This window comes from Narcine bancroftii, chromosome 7, assembly GCF_036971445.1.
Source record: "Narcine bancroftii isolate sNarBan1 chromosome 7, sNarBan1.hap1, whole genome shotgun sequence".
NCBI classification, from domain to species: Eukaryota; Metazoa; Chordata; class Chondrichthyes; order Torpediniformes; family Narcinidae; genus Narcine; species Narcine bancroftii.
Window position 1 is genome coordinate 97,328,297 of NC_091475.1, and position 15,355 is coordinate 97,343,651.

Below are 15,355 nucleotides of genomic sequence, written 5' to 3' on the forward strand. Positions count from 1 at the left end.
AATTTAAGTTTGGTCCTTTTTTTATTGGTTGTATTAGGGCTCTATATAGTAAATCGGTAGCTAGGGTATTGGTGAATGGTTTGATGTCAGAATCCTTTAAGTTAACTTGAGCAACTTGTCAAGGTTGTCCTTTATCACCAGCTTTGTTGTTGAATTGGAGCTTACTATTACAAGGGTATGATTTAATTATTACACACATAAATGTAATAGCAGATTGTTTGTCAATATGTTAATATGGATAGATATGAATCTAATCACATACTTATTGTAAAAAAAACTGGAGTGTTTATTTCATTTATGTAATACTTCCATTAATTATTAAAAATTTGTTCTTGTGGACCACATTTATCTTAGCAGGGGAGGTGGTCCAGTGTTCCTTGTTGTGTATTGGCCTATGTGTTGTGTGGTTTTATGTTAAAAAGTGACAGTTTGCCTTAGAGAGCCAAGGTGAAGATGGACTGCTGAGAGAGTGGGAGACAGACTGGGCATGTGCAGAAAATGAAAAAAAAATTCTGGACTTGGTGCTGCGGAGTGGAAGGTGGCCCAGAGCATGAGTCATGGTCTGGAGGACAGTTTAGAATGTCAGGATTTCAAAAAGGAGGAATATTCCGAAGGCAGCCAGAAGGATTCGGACTGAGCCATTGTTCCTCTCTCTGCAAGCAACACAAGAAGACAACTTCAAATTTTGTGCTCTCTCTCTCTCTCTCTCTCTCTCTCTCAAAGATGTTTTGGCTTCAGTTTACCAAACAAACTGAATTTTGTTTATGATCTTTGCTTCGGTTGAGATCAAATTTTTGTGAGTCTTGTGTGTTTTATGTCTAAGTTTTTTTCTATGGGCTGGTTGGAAATATAACAGTCTTTAATTACATATTTTATATCTAGGCTGGGGAATTTATTAGTTTTACATTGTTATAAAAATTTGCATATTAACCAGTGGGCATTGTTATAAAAGGGGGGGATTTTGAATTAAAGCTTGAAGGTGAATTTTTGATAATAAAGTTCATCTTTACTCCTGTGTGATATGCTGGTCTTTGTGGTTGCTGGTTTGATCTTGTAACAATAGTGAAAACAAAACAGGTGCTGGTGTTGGGATTGGTGTTGTGGAGGGTATTGGGGGAATGGGAGAAGTAGGGTTGGGAGGTACAAGGATGGAGCTGAAAGCTGGGGGACATTGGATGGAGGAGGAGGGGAGTTGATGAGAGGGAGATTGGGGAGGGCAGAGGAGGGAGGAGGAGGGGGGTGTCGGGGGTGAGTGGGATAGCCAGAGAAAGGGATTAATGAGATGAAGGTTGGGGAGAGGAGGGGCAGAATACAGGAGATGGGGATGGATTAGGGAGAGATGTAGGATAGGGAATGGGTAGAGAGGGGGAGAAGTAAGTAGGATCCAGGAGTGAGGTCAGGAGTCCAGTAACAATCTGTGTTGGGATACATGCAGTGCAAGTCAGTGAAGGAGGCTCCAGCGTCGTCTGGTGGTAATAGTCTGTGTCGGGAGTTGCTAGTCGAGGATTCTTCAGCTCTGGTGAGTAGAGGGTCATAGCCTGGGTTGGACTGGGTGGCTGTGGCATTAGGAGTAATGTCATGTTGGTGGCCGGGGTCCAGGTGGGAGTGGGCAGCCCCATGGCATTGAGAGTACCAACATGACAGCAGCTGAGGCCTAGGTGGGAGTGGGTGACAGTGGCATTGGGAGATTCGTGGGGTCTGCGGCCAGAGTCGGTGTTCCGGTGGACGGCTGGGCCCCGGGCTTAAGTCAGTGTCATGGCCTAAGGAATTCTGGTGAGTTGGTGGCTGAAGCCATGGTCGGATTGGCAGCCATGGCATTTGGAGTGCCAAAGGGTAGGGTTTCAGGGCCAAGATGGGGATCTATGTGGAGGGTCACAGAGGCTGCAATCTCAAGAGCGGTGAGCTTACAGTTCTTGATGGACACCAAGTAGGTGAAGAGGCAAGGTTAAATGCGTGGATCCAGCGGCAGATGAAGTACAGGAGAAATCCACTGCAGGCCATGGCCAGCAAGGTTCGGAGCATTGGTGGTGAGAGGGTGAGTTATCGCTGATATCTCCACATCAAGGCAAGGGTGGTGCATCGGAGTCATCGGGAGAAGTGGAGAGAGCAGCAGTTAATGCTGAGATCCTTGCAGGGTCCAAACTGTGAGGCCTGGAACCAGAGCTGGAAACCACGAGGCTCAAGATGGCAGTGCAGCCAAGTAGAGAGGAAGGCAACATGGCTGTCCAATCGAGCCTGGGTGTGAATATGGTCGTTAAGCTTCAGAGCAGCAGGGATTACAGATGGGGAGCAATGAGAGAAAATCTATAGAACTCCCTACGGAGAGCAAAAGCAAACTTCTTCAGTGTAGACATTCCTCGGAGGGCTTTCAGTAGTAGTGAGAAGTAAATAACAAAAATCTTTTGCCACTGTGGTTGAAGTAAAAACAAAATGCTGGAGAAGCTCAGCAGGTCAATAGGAGTCTGTTTGGTGCAGTGTATATGTTAAGGCTTAACTGATAAATAGGGCTATCCACCAAAATAATATTTTAGTATCATTTTTTTAAATTGTCTCAACACCTCATTAACTACCTGTGGTAAAATTTGTGGCAATAACCTTGCACAAAAAAGATTTTAAAAACTTCTGTTCATTTTTTTTCCAAGGGAATATCTGGATTTTATGCCATATTTTTATTTGCTCTACACTGAGAATAATTTTACACATTTATTCATTCATAGTTTTCCAGAAAAGTTTGTGGTTCTCATGCAAATATCATGAGATTGTTGTGCTTCAGGAATTCAGACAGAGAAGTGCTGGAGAAACTCAACAGGTCTGCAGCATCCATACGAGGCAAAGATATACAGTAGAACTCCAATTATCTGCAAAGCTTGGGACAGGAATTATGTCGGATAAATACTTTTTCAGAGAATTGACCATTTTTTTTTAAATAGCCCATTCGCAACAGCAAATCACTTGTATCAATGTTTAAACAACAACAAACATTAAAATAATGATTAATTCTCACCAAAAAAAATGCTGGCTGCAATGGCGCTGCCAATCACCAAGACCTCCTAACCACTGCCGCCCATCCCCGACATGTGCTCACCACTGCTGCTGATCTCTGTGGAGGCTCCCGGGCTAATGGAACACTCACTGGTGAGTTAGCGAGTTCCTGTCTCTCCAGTCACTGGAGCTCCCGATACCCCTGACTCCGAATCCTCCCCTAGGCCTACCACACACCGGGGAATCTGGTGTGCATATGTGATAGTAGGCCAAGGGGAAGGTTCAGAGTCAGGGTCGGGAGCTCCAGTGTGCCAAGAGGGGAGGAAAGGAGAGGAGCCAGAGATCCTTCTCCTGCCCGGGAGGCCGTACTCCTTGAAAACTTTGCGACAAGGGATTTTTTATTTGTTTCAAATGGCCTCATTTATCCAAAATTTTAAAATAATGTTTAATTCTCACCAAACAAAAAATGCTGGCTGAAACACTGCCACCAATCCTGGATAATTGGAGTTGTACTGTATAACGAAGGCCCAAGCTCTTCGTCAAGTCATCCTGCAGAATCTGTTGAGTTCCTCCAGCACTTTTGTATTAACCACAAATGCAGCTTTTGCAGACATTCTTGTTTTACTGTGCATTACAATCTGTTGTGGTTGCATCAGACATTTTGTCCTCTCAAAAATGTGGAAGGCAGGAGACAGGTAACTGTGGTGTAACACTATTGGTGGGACATCAGTTAGCTAGGACTAGCAGGGAAAGCCTGTGCAAGTAGATGTTCACTCGGAGTATGTAAAACAAAGCAAGCTATGAACGCGACTCAAGACTCAAGGTAGTTTTTATTACGAGCATGTTTGAACCCAACACTATTGGTAAACACCAGAGGACACGTGAACAAAGTTAAAGGAAGGAAATTTAGGGGAGACATCAGGGGTTAGTTATTTTTTTATATATACACGGAGAGTTATAGGTGCCTAGAATGTCTCGCCAGGGTGGTGGGGAGGCTGAAACATTGCGGGCATTGAAGAGATTCTTAGATAGACACATGGATTAAAAAAAATAGAGGGTTATGGGGTAGGGAGGGTTTTTGCACTTTTTTTTAGGAAGGAATATCTGGGTTGGCACTACATTGAGGGCCGATGGGCCTGTACTGTGCTGTATTGTTCTATGAACAAGACAATATAGTAGCACTCAAAGAATAGTAAGGAAGTTTTCTTTCTCTCCACACCAACTTTCACCCTTCACTCATCTGTCTTGCTGTCTATAGGCAATAGCTGAATCCAAATTGGGTACAAACTGGGCATCTAAATTGACCCCTTGGTTGTTAATGGACCTTCTCATGTGATGTGCCATGACATAAACCCTCTTATTTTTTCCAAGGCATGGCACAGCATCAATGATAATTTATTGGCAACTAAGTTGAACGAAAATAAATTGGTAAATGTTGGGGTTGAGTGCAATGCCTGGGCCCTTACAATACCTAAAGTAAGGCCCAGGTCCAAAATATTGGTCACCCTTTACTTCCTATGGATACTGCGTGACCTGCTGAGTTTCTCCAACACATTTGTGTATTGCACAGGTTGGAAACTAAGTTCCGTAATAACCAACAAACTATTCTGATGAAGGGTCTTCTAACTGAAATGTTAACTGTTTTCTCTTTTCACAGATGTTGTTGGATTAGTTGAGTTTCAATTAATTTTGTTATACGAGGACCATCATCCATCTGCTTAACATCCAGGTAACTGCTCCATATTGGAGCTGTATTTTCACAAACTGGCACTGGTGATGCTCTGACATATAGTATGACTGAATATAATTGAGACTTATGCGGGCCTTTTGCAGGGTAATTTAAATGCCTGTATATGTCTAGAATTCCATTTCAATTCTGCTCAAAATATTTCTCCAAGTTCTCTTTAATGTATCATACATTGTGGCTCAGCAATTCACAGACCTGTGTGGATGAGTGTGTGTCCACACACAAATACTGGGTGTTCCCTACCCAGAAGCCCTGGATGAATCAGATAATGCTGAGGGCGGGAAAAAGGGCATTTAAGGATGGGAATTGAGATCTTTACAAGAAGTCGAGATAAAACTTGCTGGAGGCCATCTCCAAAGCAAAGTGGCAATTCTGAAGATAAATCGAGGCAGAGACAGATACACACCAACTATGGCGGGGAGTGCAGGCCATTTGAGCCTTCAAAGCAAATGCAAACACTGTAGATGGCTGTAATGCTTCACTACCCAATGAGCTGAATACCTTCTATGTCAGCTTTCAGAAGAACTAAACAATGCCTACTAGAATCCCTGAAAAGTCTGAGGACCCTGTGATATCTGTCTCTGAGGGTGACATCAGAACATAATTCAACAGGGTGAACCCTCACAAACCATCAGGCCCTGATGGAATACCAGGCAGGGTAATGAAAATCTGTGCCAACCAACTAGCTGGAATGTTCAGACATTTTCAACCTCTCATTATGACAGTCAAAGGTTGCCACCTGCTTCAAAAGGGCATCAATCATCCCGGCACCAAGAAGAGTAGCGAGGGCTGCCACAATAACTACTGGCCAGTAACACTAACTTCTATTGTGATGAAATGCTTCAAGAGGCTGGTCATGGACAGAATTAGCATGTACCTCAGCAAAGATCTCGACCCATTGCAATTTGCCTATCGTCACAATCACTCCACAGCAGATGCAATATCACTGACTCTCCAATCAGTTCTGGATCACCTCGAAAACAGCAATTCATACATACGGCTGTTCTTCATCGACTACAGCTTGGCCTTCAACACCATTATTCCCTCAGTGCTGATCAAGAAGCTATAAACTCTCAGCTTCTGTACCCCACTCTACAAATGGATCCTTGACTTTCTGATTGGAAGACTACAGTAAGTACAAATTGGAAACAAAATCTCCTCTTCACTGATTATCAACACAGACACATAGCAAAGATGTGTGCTTAGCCCACTGCTCTACTCATTATACACCCCTAACTGTGTGGCCAGGCACAATTCCAAGGCCATCTACAAGTTTGCTGATAAAACCACAGAACCACAGTTGTTGGAAGAATCGCAAACGGCAATGAGGAATCATACAGGAGGGAGATAGATCAGCTCATTGAATGGTGTAACAACAACAACCTTGCACTCAACATCAGCAAAATGAAGGAGATGATTGTGGACCTCAGGAAGAAGTCAGAGGAACATGACCCATACCTTATTGAGGGCTCAGTAGTGGAGAAGGTCAAGAACTTCAAATTCCTGGGTGTCAACATCTCTGAGGATCTGTCCTGGAGCCTCCACATTGATGCAATCACAAAGAAGGCTCAGACATTGTGAGGTGTCTGAGGCAGTTCAATATGTCAGAAAGACTCTTGTAAACCTCTTCAGGTGCACCATGGAGAGCATTCTGGTTGGTTACATCACTGCCTGGTATGGAGGCACCAACTCTCAGGACAAGAATAAGCTCCAGAGGGCTGTTAACTCAGCCTGCGCAATCACAGGCACCAGATTATACTCCATCGAGAAGCAGCTTCTATTTTCAAAGACCCCCAACACCCAGAACATGCCCTCTTCAGTTTTGCTACCATTGTAGAAAAGGTACAGGAGACTAAAGACAAGCACCTCAGTGGCACAAGGACAGCTTCTTCCCCATTCCCATCAGATTCCTGAATATCAATGAACCAAAGACGCTGCCTTACTTTTTATGCCCTGTTATTATTATCATTTCATTTTTATAGTAATGTCGTAAGATGGTTATAATATGCATGTTTTTTTTACTGAGGCTGCTGCAATACACTTTCAATTTCAAGACTTCTTCATGACAATAAATCCTGATTCTGAAATAAGTACGATCTCAACATCATTCTGAAAAGACAAATCTTGCACATTATTGTGATAATTCTGGCCAAGTATGTAGAAGTCAACTTCATCTGGGCCACATAAGCAATTCAGAAACAGGGGAACAGACATAACTTTGTAAGCTAACAAACACAATAAATATTATTTACACTGCATGTCAGAACACTGCCATCTGATACTATATTTACTCACCTACCTGCATCAAATTAACAAAAAAAACTATCATATTTCAGTTACACTATTTTTGAAGTCCCAAATATATTCAGTCCTTTTTGTATATTTGTGGCTCTCACAGACATAACTTCATTTTGACAATCTGTAGAAGAGCATTCAAACCTGTCCCACTCTTCAATTAGATATCAACTCATCTGCATCTCAATTCCTTCAGCATTACTAGTTCTCTAGAAAAAAGAATTGAATCCTTTGAAATATTTAATATTACATCTAATATTTCCATTCAGATTTTTCTCTGTTCATTTTACAGGATCAAAGAGTCTTCGTCTATTTATTGACAAAAGGTTTGTAGAAAGTTTTTTAAATTAATTTTGCAACACATGTTGGATTGAAAATTAAGAGCAATCTTTTAAAATATTAATTGGTAACCTAATTAAATTATTTTTTTAATGTACATTTTTTTTTAAAAAATGAGCCATATAGCACAGTTACAGGCCCTTTCCAGCTCACGAGCCAGTGCCACCCAATTAATCTTTAAACCCCATACATTTTATTGGATTCACAGTCAAAAAGGCATTGTGTCAATGCATTTACATTGGGAAAAACTTATTTCACAGAAAATTTGCCATCATGTCAAAAAAGGCAACAATAATGATAGAGGATACAAATTTCATTTTAAGAAGGTCTTAGAAGTGAGAGAAATGTGGAGACAAAGGAATTGCCACATCTTTGGGCTTGGACCAACCACTGCAGATGGATTTCAATGATAGGGTAAGATAGGTGGAATAGTGGATAATGAAGAAGGTTTTCAAGGATTGCAGAGGGATTTGGGCTGCTTAGAAAAGTGGGCTGAAAAATGGCAGATGGAATTTAATGCTGATAAGTGTGAGGTGCTTCATTTTGGTAAGAAGAATCAGAATAGGACATACGTGGTAAATGGGAGAGCATTGATGAATACAGAAGAGCAGAAAGATTTAGGAGTAATGGTACATCGTTCCCTGAAGGTAGAAACTCACGTGAATAGGGTGGTGAAGAAGGCTTTTAGTATGCTGGCCTTTATCAATCATTGCATGGAATATAGGAGTTGGGAGGTGATGTTGAGACTGTATAAGACGTGGGTGCGGCCTAATTTGGAGTTCTGTGTGCAGTTCTGGTCGCCTAATTATAGGAAGGATATAAACAGAGTGGAGAGAGTGCAGAGAAGGTTTACCAGAATTTTACCTGGGTTTAAGCATCTAGAGTATAGGAAGAGATTGGACAGATTAGGTCTTTATTCTTTGGAGCGTAGGAGGTTGAGAGGGGATTTGATAGAAGTATTTAAGATTATGAAAGGGATAGACAGAGTGGATGTGGATAGACTATTTCCGTTAAGAGGAGGAAAGATTAAAACAAGAGGACATGAGTTAAGAATTAAGGGGCAGAGGTTTAGAGGTAACATGAGGGGGAACTTCTTTACTCAGAGAGTGGTAGACGTGTGGAATGAGCTTCCGGGAGAAATAGTGGCGGCAGAGTCAATTGTATTATTTAAGAAAAGGTTGGACAGGTATATGGATGAGAAGAAGATGGAGGGTTATGGGCATTGTGCAGGGAGGTGGGACTAGAGAGGGGTGTTTGGTTCGGTGCGGACTAGAAGGGCCTAATGGCCTGTTTCCGTGCTGTAAATTGTTATGTTATGTTAAAGGAATTAAGAGATAAACAAAAGTCATTGGTACAGCAACAAGCATTTCATCCTTTTTAACATGACCAATTCTTCTGACCACATATCTATTCCAATTCTGTATGATCACCCTCCTTTATTGTCATAATCTGATGGGTTTTTTTTCATAATCTTTTCTATTTTCCCATCATCTCAGAGCTTTAAAGTATATTGGCTCTCCATTCAGCAGTATACATTCTTATGATTCTCATAAGTTTTCTAATCCTTTTGTTGTTTCAACTATCCTGAATGCCATAATCTTCTCCTGACCTAAAACCCTTTAATATTGCAGCAATTCTCCACTTTTGGCCTCCAATATCCTCAATATACTGTCATAATTTCAGCCTTGAGCAACATTCAAAAGGAAATCAGATTTTCAGATTTTAGATTTCAAATTTATTGTCAGAGTACATGTACATTGCATCACATGCAACCCTGAAATTCTTTTTCCTGCAGGTGTAGCAGAATTACCACGAATTGGTTGTACAAAAAAAAAATTGTACACTGTATATGCTTGTAAACAAATAAAGAAATGTAAACAGATAACAAATGTAAACAAATCGTGCAATACAAAGAAAGTAAAACAAAAGAAAATCAATAATACCTTTTGGAGGGCTTTACAATTAGCGGTATTGATGTCCCCGTACCAGATCGTGATGCAGCCAGTCAGCACACTTTCCAACACACCTTAGTAGAAATTTGCCAGGGTTTCTGATGTCATTATTGAAAAACAAAATATTGCAGGATTATGGAAATGGATATGATGCCTGAATCAAGAAAGTCTGAATGTGAACAGTATTTTCTGAAGGGAGAGTGAACAGTCAGAAGTTGTGATCCACATTAGTACAGGCACAGAGATCCTGCAAGGAGAATTTGGGGAGTGAGGTTGAACATTATAAAGCAGGACCTCAAGGGCTGTTATCTTCACATTACTCCCTATGGCATGTGTGAGCAAGGCACAAAATAAATAAAGTAAAATGCATGGATAAAGAACTAGTGTGGGATGGAGGTCTTTGGATTCCAAGATTATCAGGCTCTCTTCTAGGGCAGGTGGGACCTAAACAACAAGGACAGGTTGTACTTAAACTGGAGGAACATCAGTATTCTTGCTGGAGGATTGCTAAAATTACAAGGAGGGTATAAGCGAGTGTACAAAGGAGTAGAACGTGGATCAGTAGATCTTCCAGTGGAGATGAGATTGAGGAGAGGTAAAGGTTTAGTCTAGTTAGACTAATAAGGAGAGGAGGTAGGGCCAGGTTAATGAACATAATGGGCCAGATGATCTGAAGGATATTTATTTAAATGCAAGGAATGCAATGGGCAATGCAGGTGACTTTAGGGCCTAGATTAGTACATCCAACTATGATATGATATTACAGAAGCTTGGTTGAGAATGACACAGAATTGGCAGTTTAATGTTCCAGGATTTCAATGCCTGAGGGGTGATAGAGAGGATTCTAAAATGTATGGGAGTTGTTGCATTTTGGGAGGGAGTTCAAATGCATGAGAAAAGTATTCAGTAAATGGCAAAATCCTTAGGAGTGTTGACCTACAGAGGGAAATGCACAAATGTACTGGAAAAAAAAGTTAGCAAATCAGGCAAAATCCATAGGATGTAAAGGGTAAATAATGCTTTAGGTCTGAGCACTTTGATAGGAAAATGATGTGACCTGCTGAATTTCTCCTGCACATTTGTCTATTGCACGTGATCTGCAGATTTTCTTATCTTGGAATGAAAATCCATACTTTCCTGGAAGTAGCAACACAAGTGGATAGGGTGGTTTTGAACACATTTGGCACGCTTGCTTTCATCAGTTGGGAAATAATGCTGCCGCTTACATAAAACTTTGCTTTGGTCATATTTGCTGTATTGTATGCAGTTTTGGTCACCACACTGTTAGTAGTCATGACATGGAGGTTTTGAAGCAGATGCAGAAATGTTGACCAGGATGATGTCTGGATTAGTAAGTTGTAGCTAAACGCAGAGTTTGAACAAACTCAATCGTTTTCTTTGAAGGATTAGAAGGTAAAGGGTGACCTGATGAAAGTTAGTGAAATTAGGAGAGGCACATATATAAGTGAGATAGTCAGAGTGTATATTCCAAAGTGAAATTGCCAAATACTGGTGGGCAGAGGTTTAAGGTGAGAGAAAAAGATTTTAAAAAAGGTGTGTGAGGTAGGGTTTTTTTAAATAAGCCCCTTTCACACTGACATCCCAAAGAACACGATTGATTTTTACACCCCACCTCTGGTTGGGAGTGTTCACACTGATGGGTAACCCGCTAAATAGCCACTATATTGCCCTGTTCATCCCACGTTCAGTAGCAGTATGAGAGCGGGTGGCAGGTGCCTGCAGCGCGCTGCAAGTGATTACGGCATCAATATTCATGAGACATATAGGCAGTTGAGAGGGATGTGGACCATGTGCAATCAGATGGGATGAATTTAAACTGGTGGACTCATGGGCTGAGAAAATGTTCGTGCAATCTTCGAAGATCAGACATGAATTATTGAATATCTCTTTCAAAACACAGGCAAAGTTTCCTCCTATTCTTCTTGTATTATTCCATAATGTTCAGCTCACTTTAGGTCTTCAGCACAGACAGCTTAATCATTATTATTATTTGATTGCATCCTAAGTATAAAACCATTCAAAACATGAAAGTATGAAGATCTGCTACAACTTTAATGCAGACATTTTTAAAAATATCCTCAGCTCATTCTTTCTGTTCACCACAAGCAATACAATATTTCTTTAACACTCCTGCAGTTGACTCATCTCAAATTATGTTTATTCAAAATTAATTTGTTCTGGGAAGATCTTCCCCATCTGTGAAAAATATAAGAAGCAAGAAAATACACAGCAGCTGCTTGCAATGGCTACGAGAGAGATTATTCAGTTGTGGTTGAGAGGGAACATAAATTTCAGTCAGTAGACACTTGGGGCTGAAGTTTAAGTTGTAGGAGTGTGCATGTGGGGTTTTGCAATTTGAAATTAACAGCATGTTAGGATGTCAACTCCAACCCACTGACTTCCACATTTAATTCCAGTATATTAAGCAGTGTGTAAGTAAGCCCCTTGGGAAAGGTGGGTTGTCAGTTTCAATATGTTGATTGCGCAGTCAGAGCAATATTTATGTTTTTTTTGAACAGTTACCATGGCTCCATGTGTATTTCTCAGGCTTCCTAAAATTCATTCATTTAGCATGGCAAAATAAGAGCAACAGAGGAGGAAGCTCAAGAATTGACTGTGAAATGCATTAAAAATAGAGGAACCACAAAGATGTATGGTTGAAAGCTTTTAAGCAATGTTTTGGACACTGAAAATCTGCTCAGAGTTTACCTTGAAAAACTCTGGTGTTTGGATGGACGAAATACGACATGCTCCCAGGCTTTGATTTATCACATCATTGTTATCTTTCGTCATACTACGTGAAAAGTGAACATTTGGTAGAATAGTACTAGCAAAAACAAGAGTGGTTGGTACTGGGGATATAGAACCAGCATGGGCTTGCAATTCATTGACCTGCATCTTCACATAAGAGGGAGGATAAAGGTTCGATTTTCCTTGTATATTCCACTTCTCACACTGTTTGTGGGTTTGAATGTCAGCAAATCACATAAATTAGCTTCCTCATTCTGACCAAGCAGATTATTGATTTGCTTTATTGTCTTTATCACCCTCCTCAGTTTAATAAATACCTGTGATAGTACAGATTCTTATCACCAACGTATATGTAGTGTAGGATGACGGTGATTGGCTGAGAGCATAGCCATACCTACTGGCAGGTCTTAAAGGATTGCTCCTAGCTAGACCAGGTCATTCTGGACTGGTCGACCTACTTGTGATATGCTCCAGTCTTTTAGTTAATAAAAGCCTCGGTTTGGATCAACAAGTCTTTGGTTCTTTCGACGCGCTCTTCAATACCATTTAGTGTTCTTAATTTCACCACCTTATTTTCCAAGTTTACAGTATGTAGAGTCCCAGAATGGGATTTTCCCATACTCCTGCCCACTTGCATCTGATATAAATGAAGGCTACATCTGTACTGGTGGCTACTTTCCAGGGTCATGCAGTTGGTAATAATAGGTCCTCTCCAGTTACATTCCAAGCACCTATCCATTCTGGGAGCAAATGATTCCCAGCACATCCATGACAAGTTCACATGCCTTTTACACTCACATGATCTTCCATTTATAATGATGAAGAAGGAAACCACATTGTCATTAGTTTTTTTCCCTCACTTTGTTCCCTATGTGCATCTTGAATCAGGCCCCTGAAGTTGCTTCACATTTTTTTGCATGTTCCCTCAAAAGTGAATCTCAGCGTACCGAGTAACTTTGTTCAAATTTCTTGCACATTTTTAACTTAAGTATCCGAGGGCACTGAGTTAAATGTTTAATCAAACTTTTCACTCTTAACTATTCAATTAAGCATGCATGCTCAACAGGTGACAGCTCATCACTGGTCACAGACTGAAAGTCCAGCTACCAGGCAGCAATTAAAAAAATACAGGCTCAAAGAAACAGGTGAAAAAAAATCATTTGTCAAAATTTTAGTATAAAATTACAATCCAACATAATGTGCACTCTCTTGGGCAAAACTTTGTGGAACAATGAATCTTTACCCCTTCTTAACACTCCTTGAGTGTTAAAGAAGATAGAAATTACTGCATTGCTTTAAATACTGGGATCCTTTGGTAAGCATTCTCAGAGTTAGTGCAAGGGTTCATCTTATCATGGTCTGCATGCATAGTGGCAATTTCCAGCATCAAGACATGAAGCATGTATTTACAGGGGATGGTGAAATGTGAAAGATGAAAAACTAAAATACGGCCGATGCCAGAAGTCTGAAATTTTAAAAAAAACTTGATCTGGATAGGTAACCAATGTTAATCTATTTCTCCCACCCTAGAAACTACTCGACCTGCTGAGAATTCTTAATGGTTTCTGATTAGTGAAGATGCTTTTGCTTTGCTCCACTTCCTGTCCTTTTCCATCAACATCTCTCCTCACCTATTCTTGTGTCTATTGCAGCCATGAAATTGCAAAATACTTTACAAATCAGAGCAATGAACAGAAGATGACAAGCTGACATTGTCTTAAAATTCATTCCCAGATATCTGTGATCAACATGTCAGTATCTTAGCTCAGTTTCATTGAAGTTGATAAGTATTGTGGCAGAGGATAATCAGGCACAATAATATTAATTGTCATGATGTGCAATGCATTGGTTATGATCTCCAGTCACTGATTTGATCAGTGTTTGTGGGGTCATCACAAAGGCTACAAGCATCTTTCTAACCATGCTTGAGGGAAACTATTCCAATTGCCCAATACAGAGCAGCAATGATGCTGGTGTTGTCAGTATATCACATGCTTCTTGAGTGGCCCACTGTGCAGTTTCTTGTTTTTACAATTGATGAAGGCCCTCAGACTTGGATCACAGGGTTAGAAACTAGTAGACAAGGACCACTGAAATAATGGTGCATCATCTACATAGGTTGTGTCATGGTGTGTCTTTAGCTTACTCCTCTGAGGAATCATCATTGTTCTGTTACACCACCTCCTCCAGGATGTGTGAAAGTTTTGTGGAAGAGTAAAGCCATAGATTAGAAATATCGGTTCACAATCTTCATGCGCATAAACACTGCTGATTTCAAGTCAACATGAATGAGTACTGCAGGTACTTGAGTGAATGTAATTAAATTCTGTCACAGGCCGCTGTCCTCTTACAGAATCCGATCGTCAGATGTGAATTTTGAGAAGGATGACAGCATGTGCAAGTTGGGGTAAAACAAACAGTAGAAACTGTTAAGGTGAGGTAAGATGACCTAATAAAGTTGAGACTGAGAAACCGTGGTGGCTGAATGTGGATAGCACTGTTCAAAGGAACCGTGCAGCTGAAGCAATGTTGGCATGAAGAATAATGTTACTGAGCAGCTGAAGAAGGCAAAAAAGAGAGGCTTGGAGAAACTTATTCTACTATTTCTACCACCAGGAATACCCATATATTTAACCTCCTTCTGGAATCATTACAGTTCTACTGGTAAAGGTCTTTGCACAGCACAGTGTGTTGGGAGTTCCATAATTTAGATCCACCAATAAAGAACATATTTCCATATCAAGGTAGCTCATCATTCAATGGACATCCATCTGGATGTGGTGTTCTTCCTGTACTTATCCTTCTGAGTGGTAGTGATCGTATGCATGGCAGGTGGTGTCAAAAGATTCCTGGTGAGAAGCTACACACGCACACTGTATCCAAGGTGAGCTGGTGGGAGTGAAGGTTTACCAAGGTAGATGGGGTCAATAATCAGTTGGGTTATTTTGTTGAGCTTTTTGAGCATTGTTGACACTGCAAGCACCAAGTCTACAAAGAGCATTCAGACACACTCTTTATCTTGTGCTTTGTAGATGGTGCTTGTCCCAGGATATAAAGCCATAGCATTTAGGTTGCTGGTCCAGCTAAGCTTCTGCTCAGTTGTAATACTAGACTGTTAATGGAGAGGAAATGCCTTAACAGTGTCAAGAGTAAGTGGTTAACTTCTCTTTTTTGAACAAAGTAATTACCTTGTAATTGTGTAGCTTTAATGTAACACACCACTAATCTGGTCAGAGAAAGATTTATTGACCTCCAATTTTTAAAAAAT

General features: G+C 40.7%; 1 long non-coding RNA gene across 5 annotated transcripts in view; it reads left to right on the forward strand.

Moving 5' to 3' along the window:
* The first annotated feature begins 604 nt into the window (after window positions 1-604).
* The window catches only part of LOC138739128 (uncharacterized), a 129,854-nt gene continuing 115,103 nt past the window's right edge, over window positions 605-15,355 (forward strand). For 3 of the 5 annotated variants that reach the window (XR_011342020.1, XR_011342019.1, XR_011342022.1), the window contains exons 1-3: window positions 605-796; window positions 4,640-4,711; window positions 7,317-7,350. This is a non-coding gene — a long non-coding RNA (uncharacterized lncRNA). Of the gene's footprint in view, window positions 797-4,639; window positions 4,712-7,316; window positions 7,351-13,153; window positions 13,234-14,440; window positions 14,768-15,355 lie in introns of those variants that run through there. The other 2 variants (XR_011342021.1, XR_011342023.1) reach the window with 2 other exon arrangements.